The sequence below is a fragment of the Scyliorhinus torazame genome, chromosome 13 (assembly GCF_047496885.1).
Source record: "Scyliorhinus torazame isolate Kashiwa2021f chromosome 13, sScyTor2.1, whole genome shotgun sequence".
Taxonomy (NCBI): domain Eukaryota; kingdom Metazoa; phylum Chordata; class Chondrichthyes; order Carcharhiniformes; family Scyliorhinidae; genus Scyliorhinus; species Scyliorhinus torazame.
In genome coordinates, this window is record NC_092719.1 from 143,901,333 (window position 1) to 143,915,472 (window position 14,140).

Below are 14,140 nucleotides of genomic sequence, written 5' to 3' on the forward strand. Positions count from 1 at the left end.
GCCCTGACCCGCCTCTAACCTTTTTGCTGCACCCGTGTAAATCTAACTGGTGTCTAACTTCCTTATTTTGCATGACCTACCGTTCCTTCTAGGTGTGACCCCAGGCAGCACATCAGACTTGGAGGTGGCCTGCTGCATATCTCGCCCTCTGACTTGAGGTGCCTTTTGCGGCCGTCCTCTGGAGGGCCTGGACCTGGATGGGCCCGGCTGACTTTGGGTGTCACAGGTGATCAGGTGCCACCCTGTTTTGCCCGCTGACCATCAGATGTGCCAGTTTCAGATGGGGGCATTCAGAAGCGTTGAGATGTTCCAACACCTTCCCTGTGGGAGGCACCGGCACGAGCCCCATTACCTCCTCCTTCTTCCAGGTGCTCAATGGTCTCCGGGCTATTCCATGGGATGGAGGTGATGCTGGGGTGAGCTCTGGCGGTCCCACCGTCATCTGCCGCTGTCAGTCCTGGAGGTCTGCTCTCATCTCAACCAGGGTCCCGATGCCCTCAACCATGCAGCAAAGAGACTGGGCCACATCCCTCAGCAAGCGAGTTGTGCCTCTCTGCACCTTGGTCATGTCCATCTGTACCTTGGCCAGACACTCTGTGACTTGCCCTGGTTCATCTGTGATTGGCCCAAGGAGGTCAGTGCCCGGCCAATGCTCTCGTTGCCCTCATGATATGACCCTTTGTGGCTGGGGAGGTGTAGATAGAGTCAATGGATGGGAAGCAAGTTTGTGTGAAGGACTGGGTGGTGTTCACGACTCTCTGAAGTTTCTTGCGGTCTTGGGCTAAGCAATTGCCATACCCATCTGTGATGCAGCCAGATAGGATGCTTTCTATGGTGCACCTGTAAAAATTGGTAAGAGCCAATGTGGACATGCCAAATTTCCTCAGTTTCCTGAGGAAGTATAGGCGCTATTGTGCTTTCTTGGTCGTAGCGTCGACGTGGGTGGACCAGGACAGATATTTGGTGATGTGCACACCTAGGAATTTCAAGCTGTCAACCATCTCCACCTCAGCCCCGTTGATGCAGACAGGGGTGTGTACAGTACTTTGCTTCCTGAAGTCAATGACCAGTTCTTTAGTTCTGCTGGCTTTGAGAGAGAGATTTCTGTTGTTACACCGCTCCACTAGGTTCTCTATCTCCCTCCAGTACTCTGACACATTGTTGTTCGAGATCCGACCCACTACGGTCATGTCATCAGCAAACTTGTATATGGAGTTGGAGCCAAATTTTGCCATGCAGTTGTGTGTGTATAGGGAGTATAGTACGGGGCTAAGTACGCAACCTTACAGGGCCCCGGTATTGAAGACTATCGTGGAGGAGGTGTTGTTATTTATTCTTACTGATTGTGGTCTATGAGTCAGAAAGTCGAGGATCCAGTTGCAGAGTGAGGAGCCAAGTCCTAGGTTTTGGAGTTTTGACATGAGCTTGACTGGGATTATGGTATTGAAGGCGGAGTTGCAGTCTAAGAATAGGAGTCTGATTTAGGAGTCCTTGTTGTTGAGATGCTTCAGGGATGAGTGGAGGGCCAGGGAGAGGGCCCTGTGCTAAACCCTCTGCTATGGACTGGTTGCGGTGGTATGCAAATTGAATTGGATCAAGGCATTTGGGGAGCATGGAGTTGATGTTCCTCATGACCAACCTCTCGAAGCACTTCATTACGATCGATGTCAGGGCCACCGGATGGTCGCCATTGCGGCACATTGCCTGGTTCTTATTTGGCATCAGTATGATGGTAGTCTTCTTGAAGTAGGTGGGGACCTCGGAACGGAGTAGGGAGAGGTTGAAGATGTCCGCGAACACATCTGCCAGCTGGTCCACGCAGGCTCTGAGTGCACGACTAGGGACCCGTCGCCTTCCGAGGGTTCACTTTAAGACTTCGGAAGCTGTGACAGTGGGTATCGGTGTGTCCGGGGCTGCTGGAGCAGTTGGCAGCGGTTTGCTGGTTTCCTGCTCGAACCAAGCATAGAATGCATTGAGTTCATCGGGGAGGGGTGCGCTGCTGCCGGAGATTCTGTTCGGCTTTGCTTTGTAGCCCATTATGGGCTACAGGGGCTGTTTAGCACAGGGCTAAATCGCTGGCTTTGAAAGCAGACCAAGGCAGGCCAGCAGCACGGTTCAATTCCCGTATCAGCCTCCCCGAACAGGCGCCAGAATGAGGCGACTAGGGGCTTTTCACAGTAACTTCATTTGAAGCCTACTTGTGACAATAAGCGATTTTCATTTTCATTTTCATTTCATGGTGTTTAGGCCTTGCCACAACCGACGAGAGTCTGTAACGCTAGTCTGTGACTATAGCTTGGCCTGATATTGTCCCTTGGTGTCCCGGATGACTTTGCAGGGGTCGTACTTTTGGACGCGTTCTAAGTTGCATGTATGATCTGTAAACCTCGCATTACGATATCTGACTTTGATCAATGTCCTCAACATTAGGGCAGCATGGTAGCATAGTGGTTAGCACAGTTGCTTCGCAGTTCCAGGGTCCCAGGTTCGATTCCTGGCTTGGGTCACTGTCTGTGTGGAGTCTGCACGTTCGCCCTGTGTTTGCGTGGGTTTCCTCCGGGTGCTTCGGTTTGCTCCCACAGTCCAAAGATGTGCGGATTAGGTGGACTGGCCATGCGAAATTGCCCTTCGTGTCCAAAAAGATTAAATGGGGGTTACGGGGATAGGGTAGATACGTGGGCTTGAGTAGGGTGCTCTTTGTAAGGGCCGTTGCAGACTCGATGGGCCGAATGGCCTCCTTCTGCACTGTAAATTTTATGACTATGTTTTCTATTACGCATTTCTTTGTCACTTTGTGATTTAGCCTCAATAAGTGGCTCATCTTCATTTGATATAACGCTCCATGCTTTGTTTGTTGTTGGAGAACGGCACGAAGATGTATCCATCTGTTCTTCCTGCAAATTATTTGATGGACTGGCCTTGAGTACTTGGGAATCCATTGCAAGAACTATGCATAGGATAAATCATCATACTTCTCTGGATCCAATTACTCCAAAATGGGGATTATTTCTGCAGTTTCCAGTTTGCTGTACACAGTTGATGTGCTTGCAGCTAATTTATCTGCTGTTGCACTCTCATTTTCAGCCTCAGCACACTCCATCTTAGAACGTTCACACTGATCGTTGTCCTGCACATATGGGATGCTATTTGTTACCACCTCATCGCTAATTCCAAATAAACTAAAGAAACCGTCACAGTCTGCGTAGAGGTATTACGGTACCTGGTAATGCTGGAACACCATTGGTAGATATTGTATGTTTCCTATTGGTCAAGCTGTATGGTAGCTCCGCCATGCAAGGCGGGGTATAAGAGCCCATGCCACCCCAGCAGCCACCATTCTGTACCTGAGCTGCTGGGGGAAACATCTAGCTTATTAAAGAGTTCAGTTGGACTACAACCTCGCTTTAGTGGTCATTGATTGATTGTGCATCAATTTAATAAGTTAGATTTAAAAGGATGGAGCTCTGAATCAAGCTGGAGTGTCTAAACTCAGCCTCCACGCGGCGAACTCCGCGGCAATCTTCAAGCACTGGCTGGCGTGTTTTGAAGGATATCTCGGAATGGTCTAAAACACACCCACGGGAGAACAGAAAATGCAAATCCTGCACTCGAGGGTGAGCCCGGAAATTTACAGCTTCATCGAGGTCGCGGAAGACTTCGATGCAGCAATAGAGCTGCGAAAAGGACATTAGATTCGCCCGGTAAACCAGGTCTACACCCGACATCTGCTAGCAACGAGGCGACAAATCCCTGCGGAATCGCTGGAAGAATTCTACTGTGCGCTCCTGGTGTTGGGGAGAAACTGCAGCTGCCCGCAGGTTTCGGCGACACTTGATCCGGGACGTTTTCGTGGCAGGTGTGCTGTCCTCCCAAATCCACCAGCGATTGCTGGAAAAAGACACCCTCGGCCTCAAGGAGGCACGGGCCCTTGCAGGCTCCCTGGATGGGGCCTCCAAAAATGCTCGCGCTTACGTTCCCGACCGCACGGCAGCCCCCTGGGCAGCGTGGAACCCCTCCGCAGCCGACCCCGAGACATCCCCCATTCCCCCACAAGCTTGTGCTGCAAGGCGGCCTGGCAACCCCGGGGGGCCCCGCTGCTACTTTTGCGGGCAGGCCAAGCACCCCCGGCAGCGCTGCCTGGCCCGCGCATTCACCTGCAAGGGATGCGGTAAAAAGGGCCACTTCGTGGTGGTATGCCAGGCCCGTGCGGTCGCCGCCGGCGGACCGCCACCACAAACCTCTCCACGGTCCCCATGCGGCCAGCGGGCGCCGGCATCTTCCTACTCCAGGGCTACGTGCGGCCCCCGGGCACCGCCATCTTGTCCCGCGGACGCCACGTTCGATGGATGGGCGCCGCCATTTTGTGCACCCCCAGCCATGTGCGACCAATGGGAGCCACCATCTTGGATGGACTCCCAGGACCCCAGCTTGGCTGACCACACACCGCCCGAAGAGAACACTCAACTGCTGCGATTAGCCTCGATGACCCTGGATCAGTCCCGGCCTCGAACACTCTCAACTGCTATTGAAGCTAGCAACAGTCCCTGGAGAGCTCAAGTAGTGGTGGTTAAGACCGGGAAGAAGCATAGGATGGTCATCGATTACAGTCAGACCATCAACAGGTTTACGCAGCTGGACGCGTACCCTCTCCCCCGCATATCCGACCTGGTAAACAGGATCGCGCATTACAAGGTCTTCTCCACGGTGGATCTTAGGTCCGCCTATCACCAGCTCCCCATCTGCACTAGTGACCGTATACACTGCCTTCGAGGCAGATGGGCGGCTCTATCACTTCTTAAGGGTTCCCTTCGATGTCACCAACGGGGTCTCGGTCTTCCAGCGCGAGATGGACCGAATGGTTGACCGGTACGGTTTACAGACAACATTCCCGTACCTCGATAATGTCACCATCTGCGGCCATGACCAGCAGGACCACAACACCAACCTCCGAAAATTCCTCCAGACCGCAAAGATCCTTACCTTACATATGTCATGCGAGAGTGCCTTTAAGACATGGATGTTTAAGCAATGTACCTTTAAGAAAACAGTGATGTCAGAGAGTGGGTGGGGCTCAGCTCAGTTCAGCCATTTTGCAGTCTGTGTTTTGCAGGTTTTTAGGTTCAGTTTTGAAAAGAACCTGGCTGGTTTTGCTGAGAGCAGTTTAAAGTGCCTGGCTGTTTTGCTATGAGCTGATTAAAAAGTAGAAAGCCAGGTTTGAGAAAGCAGTTTGGGTGTGTCTGTGGGTTTCCAGAGAGCTGCATGAAGAAAAGCAAGGTGCTGGAGCTGAAATCAACCAAGCTAATATATCTCTGCCATTCTACAGAAAATATATATCCTTTAACCTGATGTGATACTGTTTAAAGGTGTTAAGTCTCTTGGAAGTTTGAAGGAACATTTTAAGGAAGTATTTACTGTTGCAATATTTTCTGAGTTATCTTTGAAGTAAGGGGTGTTAAGAGATCCAATGTTTATTTTAAGATGTTAAGTTGAGTTCATGGAATAAACAGTGTTTTGTGTTTAGAATTGTAATCCCACACCTAGGGAAAATGCCATGTGCTCGGAAAAGCAACAAATCCATTAAAGGGAGAGGTTGGTTGAACTCCATGATACATTTTCGGGTTCTGAAAAGCCTCGCCTATAACACATATAACAAGGATAAATGCGTGTTTAGCACCGACCGCCTAGCCATCCTCGGCTACGCAGTGCGAAATGGAGTTATAGGCCCCGACCCTGAACGCATGCGCCCTCTTATGGAGTTCCCCCTCCCTCACTGCTCCAAGGCCCTGAAGCGCTGCCTAGGGTTTTCCAGTTACTACGCCCAGTGGGTCCCCAACTATGCGGACAAGGCCCGTCCCCGATCCAATCCACAGCTTTTCCCCTGTCGATAGAGGCTCGCCAGGCCTTCAGCCGCATCAAAGCAGACATTGCAAAGGCCACGATGCACACCATCGACGAGTCCCTCCACTTCCAGGTCGAGAGCGACGCGTCTGATGTAGCTCTGATGGCCACCCTCAACCAAGCGGGCAGACCCGTGGCCTTCTTGTCATGTACCCTCCATGCAAGATAAAAAATGATAAGATCTTGCGGTGGAGGATCAAATTCTCCACCTACAACTACGAGATCTTGTATCGTCCCGGGAAGCTAAACAAGCCTCCTGATGCCCTGTCCCGCGGCACATGTGCCAACGCACAAATGGACCATCTCCAAGCCCTCCACGAGGACCTCGGCCACCCGGGGGTCAATCGCTTTTTCCACCTTATCAAGACCCGCAACCTGCCCTACTCCATCGAGGTCAGGACAGCCACCAGGGACTGCCAAATCTGCGCGGAGTGCAAACCGCACTTCTACCAGCCAGGCAAAGTGCACCTGATAAAGGCTTCCCGTCCCTTTGAACGCCTCAGCATGGGCTTCAAAGGCCCCCTCCCCTCCACCAACCGCAACACGTACTTCCTGAACGTGATTGACGAGTACTTCCAGTTCCCATTCGCCATCCCCTGCCCCGACATGACCGCAACCACCGTCATCAAGGCCCTCCATAGCATCTTTGCACAGTTCTGGTTCCCCGCTTACATGCATAGTGATAGGGGGTTCTCCTTTATGAGCGACGAACTGTGTCAATTCCTGCTCAGCAAGGGCATCGCCTCGAGCAGGACGACCAGTTACAACCCCCGGGGTAACGGACAGGTAGAGAGGGAGAACGGAATGGTCTGGAAGACCGTCCTACTGGCCCTACGGTCCAGGTATCTCCCAGTCTCCCGCTGGCAGGAAGACCTCCCGGATGCACTCCTCTCCATCCGATCACTGCTTTGTACCACAACCAACCAAACACCTCACGAACGTCTCCTTGTCTTCCCCAGGAAGTCCTCCTCTGGGACCTCACTCCCGACCTGGCTGGCAGCCCCCAGACCCATCCTGCTCTGAAAACACATGCAGGTGCACAAGTTGGACCCGTTGGTCGAGCGGGTCCATCTTCTCCACGCTAACCCCCAGTACGGGGCGTACCCCGACGGCTGACAAGGTACGGTCTCCCTACGAGACCTGACGCCCGCTGGAGCCCCACACACACTCCAGCCACCAGTCCCACCCTCCCTCCCACCAGTGCACCTTACAGGAAGATCTGTCCTTCTGCCGGCCCGGTCTAGGCCCCCCCACTCACCGACGCACCCCGTGGACGCTCCCTTCCTAGTTCAACCGTTTTCCCCACCAGCACCGTCTAGGGGTGTTGAAGCTGCCACAGAGATCGAGGCCACGCCCCCGGAGTCACAGGCACCTGAGCCTCCACCGGAGTCACCACCAAAGCTTCGACGATCACAGAGGACGACCAGGGCCCCCTATCGACTGATTGCTTCATTTTAAAGTGTATATTTAATTATGAATCATAAATTGTAAATAGTAAATAGAATTGGAAATAGTTACAAAACGCTGTACGGAAGTATTACGGTATCTCCATAACTATAATTTCTACCACGTTACCATGTTGTAATATCAGGCCCCCACCCCTGCCGGACTCTTTTTTAACAGGGGGCGAATGTGGTAGTCTGTGTAGAGGTATCACGGTACCTGGTAATGCTGGAACACCATTGGTAGGTATTGTATGTTTCCTATTGGTCAAGCTGTATGGTAGCTCCACCCTGCAAGGCGGGGTATAAGAGCCCATGCCACCCCAGCAGCCATCATTCTGTACCTGTGCTGCTGGGGGAAACATCTAGCTTATTAAAGCCTTCAGTTGGACTACAACCTCGCTTTAGTGGTCATTGATCGTGCGTCACAGTCTTCCTCTTCTGGCTCCTTTTCTTCATCTTTATTCTCTTCCTCCACCTTGACTTTTTCTTTCATTTCATCTGGTAACTCCTCCACTTCATCTCATTGCTATTTGCATTCATCCTTTGTTGTCACGTTGTCTGGAATGTACAGCTGCTCAACTAGCTCCAGTGCCTCACACCCTTCTGCTCCTATGATGTACTCTCGGTCCATGTCCACAATGGAAAATGTTATGATGTGAAGTCTGTTGTGTACCCTGCTTCGAGCTCACATGCGTCTAATATCGAGATTTTGTGACCATTATAATCTCGCTATCGCACCATTCCGGTAGCTACTTTTGGCTGAATTTGCAGCTTCTTAATATCAGACAGGTTGATGAGGTTGGCCCTTGCACCAGTGTCAAGCTTGACTTTTATTTCTGTGCCAGACATCAGCCATTTATCTGTATAATAGTCTGCCTTCAATTCAGTATTGCAGCAGATATATGGAACAAATATACTTCTGTTTGATATACTTTGGGCTGGATTCTCCGTCGCAAACACCGAAATCGCATTCGGCGAACGGCCTGAGAATCAAAGTTCCCGACCAAACCGGGAGCGCCGCCGCTTTCACGATGCTCTACCCCCTCCGAAGCAGTACCACGTATCAACGGCCTCAGGACATTACCTAAGGCCCGCCCCCGATGCTCCGCCCCCGACTGGCCGAGTTCCCGATGCCGTCGGTCGCATGTGGTCTTATCCGTCGGGAACTTAGTGTGGAGGTTGCGGATTCAGTCCTGCGCCATCACAGTTGGGGGAGGGCCGATCCGCGAGCAGGGAGGACTTCATCAGAGGCTGTGGGCACTGTGGGGAGAGGTGGTCCGGAGCACGCAAGCCAGCCGAAGGGGAGACTGTTTCACGGGCCGGTCTGGGAGTGGCCGCCGCCATGTTGCCTTCCTGCTTGCCACCAGCAAAACTGGGAATCAGTGGCAGTGTTATGCCATTTCTGCTGGCGTAAAACGCCACCGTTCCCATGCCATCGTGGTGCCATAGCCCCAGAATCAAAGAATCCAGCCCCTTGATCTCTTTGTCTTTGCTGGAGATCGCGTCTACAAAGAAGAGTGTTCTCTAGACTCACCTCATCAATGGTACCAATATTCTTTGTTTGTGCAGGCCTTTTTCTTGTATAACATGGGCTGCAAAATTATTCCTGCCATTACAGATGACACATGTTTTTCCATAAGAAGGGCATTGCCGTGGCATATGCCGTTTGCCACATCGCGGACATAAAATGGAGGATCTGGTCTTCCGCTCAAAATGGCCACCCGCACTGGGAGCACGTTTCTTAATCAGCTGTGTCACCACACTAATGGCGTCTTCCGCCTCTTCTCCCTTTGCACCAAAACTATGGAGATTCAACGTGTCGAGCTGCTTTGCAGCAAGCTCACTAGCGTGACATATTTGAACAGCACTTTCAGGTTTTAGGTCTGTTTCCTGTCGTAGCTACTCGCGCACTTTATTATTGGAGATTCCCAAAATGATCTGGTCTTGAATCATTGATGATCGGAGCATCGTGAAGCTGCTCAACTGCGTTTCCAATCGCAAGTCAGTGAGGAAGCTATCGAATGCCTCTCCCATGTTCTGGATGCACATAAGGAAATTATAGTGCTCGAAAGTTTTATTTTTTCTAGGGGAGCAATGCTGATCAAATCTTTTAAGCGCTTCTTCGAAGCTTTTGCTGTCAGCCTCATCTTCAAATGGAAAAGTATTGAAGATCTCAATTGCTTGGGGACCTGCTACAATGAGCAGCAACGTGATACGCCTCTCATCGGGCTGTGCCTGCAGACCAAGGGCTGCAACATAAAGTTTAAACTGCTGCTTAAAAACCCTCCAATTTTCATCGACATTACCAGTAAACTGAAGCTGTTGAGGTGATTTGATACCTTCCATTCCAGACTTCGAAGTTTTACCGCCATTGAGCACAAGATGCTCAAAGATTTGTTTCTTTTCTTATCCTATTTAGTTATCTTCAGTGGTTCGGATTTTTTGCACAGCATCTTCAAGGTTCTGGTTAAATCAACACTCCTGGTACCATGTCATGTTCTGCAGACTGGGCGAAGTGAATGATCATCTACAGAACATTTAGTTTAAATTTATTAAAGAACAAACTGCATGGTAAGATAACTAGGATAAATAAACTGGCAAACAACTAACACTAAACAACTCTCTTGGAACTACTGCAAATACGTGTATCTCCCAGCACGACCAACTCCCAACTCCCAGATCACATGGTGGCATGATGGGTTTGCACTGCCACCTAGTTGTCAGAGGTTGTGCATAACATTATGCACAAACGTACATTATACATATCATTACGAGACTCACTGGTCTGTAGTTCCCTGGTTTATCTCTACAACCCTTCTTAAACAGTGGAACCAGGGAGCTTCATGGTGGCGTAGTGGTTAGCACTGCTTCATCCCGACCCCGGGGCACTGTCCATGTGGAATTTGCACATTGTCTGTGTGGGTCTCACCCCTACAAACCCAAAGATGTGCAGCATAGGTAAATGGGTCATGCTAAATTGCCCTTTAATTGTAAAGAAATAATTGGATACTCTAGTTTTATATTTAAAAAAACAGTGGAACCACATTATCTATTCTCCAATCCTCTGGCATCTCCCCTGTGGCCAGAAAGGAATTAAAAATATAGGTCGGAGGCCCTGCAATCTCCTCCATCACCTCCCACAGTATGGGACACAATTCATCTGGACCTGGATATTTGTCCACTCTTAAGCCTGCTACCACCTCCAATACATTGTCACCCCCTATTTCAATTTGCTGACGAACCTCACAGTCTCTCTCCCTGCATTCCATACCTACATCCTCATTCTCTTCGGTGAAGACAGAAAGTTCAACACCCTACCAATGTCCTCTGGCTCCACCACAGATTGCCCCCTTGATCTAACGGGCCCTACTCTTTCATTGGTTATCCTCTTCCCACTGATATACTTGGAGAATACCTTGGGATTGTCCCTACTTTTACCAGCCAAAGCTTTCTCTTATCCTCTCTTTGCTCTCCTAATTTTTTTCTTAAGCTCCATCCTGCACTTTCTGTACTCACTAAGGCCTCCGCTGATTTGCTCCCCTTGTACTTGCTAAACGCATCTCTTCCTTCTCTTTGAATCCTGACTATCTCTGGTCATCCATGGTTCTCTGTGCTTGTTACTCCTTCGTATCACCCTAAAGGAAACATGCTGGGGCTGTACTCTCCCCAATTTCTTTTTAAACCCCCCCCCCCTCTGCTCTTCTGTAGATTTCCCCACAAATAACTCCTCCTAGGCTACCTCATTCACCTCATTTACCTAAAGTCCGGGGGTTGGGGGGGGGGGGGGGTGGTCGGGGACCAGTGCAGGCCCTGTAGCAGCAGCATTTAAAACGCCATTCTCCGCCCAACAATCCGAGCAATTTGCACTTATCCGAGCGTGCGTGTTAGGAGGGAATAAGAAAATAAACATTTACACAGACTCCAGGGGCGAAATTCTCCGTTACCGGCGCAAAGTCCGCCGATCGGCGCCAAAAACGGCGCAAATCCGACTTTCATCACGACCTCGTCAAAGCAGCCAGGGTGAGCCTCCCCCCTGCCCGATATCCATATACCCCATATCCCCCCTCCCCCATATCCCCCCTCCCCCATATCCCCCCTCCCCCATATTCCCCCTCCCCATATCCCCCATATTCCACTCCCCCATATCACCCATATACACCCCTCCCCCATATCCCCCCTCCCCCATATCCCCCCTCCCCCATATCCCCCTCCCTATATCCCCCATAGCCCCCCTCCCCCATATCCCCCCTCCCCCATATCCCCCCTCCCCATATCCCCCATACCCCATATCCCCCTCCCCATATCCCCATATCTCCCTCCCCATATCCCCCCTCCCCCATATCTCCCCTCCCCATATCCCCCATATCCCCCCTCCCCCATATCCCCCATATCCCACCCTCCCCATATCCCCCTCCCCAAATCCCCCATATCCCCCTCCCCCATATCCCCCTCCCCATATCCCCCATATCCCACCCTCCCCCATATCCCCCATATCCCCCCTCACCATACCCCCCATATCCCCCATATCCCCCCTCCCCATATCCCACCCTCCCCATATCCCCCCTCCCCCATATACCCCCTCCCCATATCTCCCATATCCCCCCTCCCCATATCCCCCATATCCCCCTCCCCCATATCCCCCATATCCCACCCTCCCCCATATCCCCCATATCCCACCCTCCCCCATATCCCCCATATCCCCCTCCCCATATCCCCCCTCCCCCATATCCCCCTCCCCATATCCCCCATAACCCCCTCCCCCATATCCCCCATATCCCCCTCCCCCATATCCCCCATATCCCACCCTCCCCCATATCCCCCCTCCCCCATATCCCCCATATCCCCCCTCCCCCATATCCCCCATATCCTCCTCCCCCATATCCCACCCTCCCCATATCCCCCCTCCCCCATATCCCCATACACCCCCTCCCCATATCTCCCATATCCCCCCTCCCCATATCCCCCCTCCCCCATATCCCCCATATCCCACCCTCCCCCATATCCCCCATATCCCACCCTCCCCCATATCCCCCATATCCCCCTCCCCCATATCCCCCCTCCCCATATCCCCCCTCCCCATACCCCCCTCCACCATATCCCCCCTCCCCATATCCCCCATAACCCCCTCCCCCATATCCCCCATATCCCCCATATCTCCCCTCCCCCATATTCGCCTTCCCCCATTTCCCCAAGTGAATCCAGCCCTAACCTTAACCTCTGCAGTGCACGCGCAACCGATGGCGTGCATTCATATACCTGTCTAACACTGTTGCCTTTTACCCCTGCCACCCCCCCCCCCCCCACAGGAGAAACGCGCACACAACACCAGGGAGCATGTGAGGACTGGAGGAGGCCCAGCTGATGAGAGGCCACTGACCGAACACAATGAAAGGGCCCTGGAACTGGCTGGCGGACCTGAGGACCGGGAGGTTGTTGATGCAGAGGTCGGGGGCGTACTAGCAAGTGAGCCACCGACAGCCCGTCCCCATATCCCCCCTTCCCTATATCCCCCTCCCCCATATCACCTGATCACTGCCTGCGTGTCTAACCATGCATGCTTCATTGTGTATCGCAGGAGCAAACGTCGAGGCACCCATCCCCGCAGATGCCCCTCGGAGACCACGGGAGAGGGAGAGACCCAGACCCTCCGGCATGCGACGCCCGCAGGATGCCCCTCGGAGATCACGGGAGACGGAGAGACCCGGACCCTCCGGCATGCGACGCCCGCAGGATGCCCTCGGAGACCACGGGAGACGGAAAGACCCAGACCCTCCGGCATGCGACGCCCGCAGGATGCCCCTCGGAGATCACGGGAGACGGACAGACCTGGACCCTCCGGCATGCGTCGACTGCAGGATACCCCTCGGAGACCACGGGAGATGGAGAGACCCGGACCCTCCGGCATGCGATGCCCGCAGGATGTCCTTTGGAGACCACTGGAGACGGAGAGACCTGGAGCAACAGGGAAACGACGGCCCCGTCTCGTGCGGGTGCAACGACGCAGGCGTGTGCCACCCAGCGACGAGAGGGGCAGCCACAGGCCCCCGTCACAGCCAAGCCAGGACACCACTCCCCAGGACACCACTACCCAGGACACCACTACCTGGGACAGCACTACCCAGGGAAATGAAATACCGGACAGTGACACAGAGTGGATGGGTGGAGACGAGCCCCCACCCCAAAGTGCCATGGACTCAGAGTGGGACGAAGAGCACGACACAACGCCACTGCTGTCACCAACACCCTCCACCATCGCAGAAACACTCACCTCGGTTGGGCACTTTAGTGATGAGGCGTCTGGTAAACTCACTGGTGCGCACAACACAGCCGTCCCGGTACAGCAGGTGGAGGTAGGAGCAGCAGAGGGGCCGGGCGGTCGGAGGGCAGCCCAGCACAAGCGAACATCTGCCGCCCAGATGGATCCTGGGTTCCTGGAGTTACCACACCCACCCATAGATCCGATGCAACCACCGAACCGGAGACGAGCGAAGAGGGTGACGGCCGGCTTGCGGCGGCTGCAGTCGCAGGTGGAGGAGTCCACCCGCGTCCAGGAGCTGGGAGTGGTGCCGGTCATGCGTGCCACCCAGGCCGACACCGCACGGGTGGCGTCCGCGGTGGAGGCAATGGGTGCGGCGGTGTCAGACATGGGGAACGGTTTGCGAGGCCTGGGGCTTTCCGTGCAGGCGGCGTCTGTGGCCCAGGACATGGCTGCCCTCTCACAAGAGGCCATGAGCCAGTGCCAGCGCCAGATGGCAGAGGCGCTCAACGCCATGGCCCAGTATCAGCAGTCCATAGCC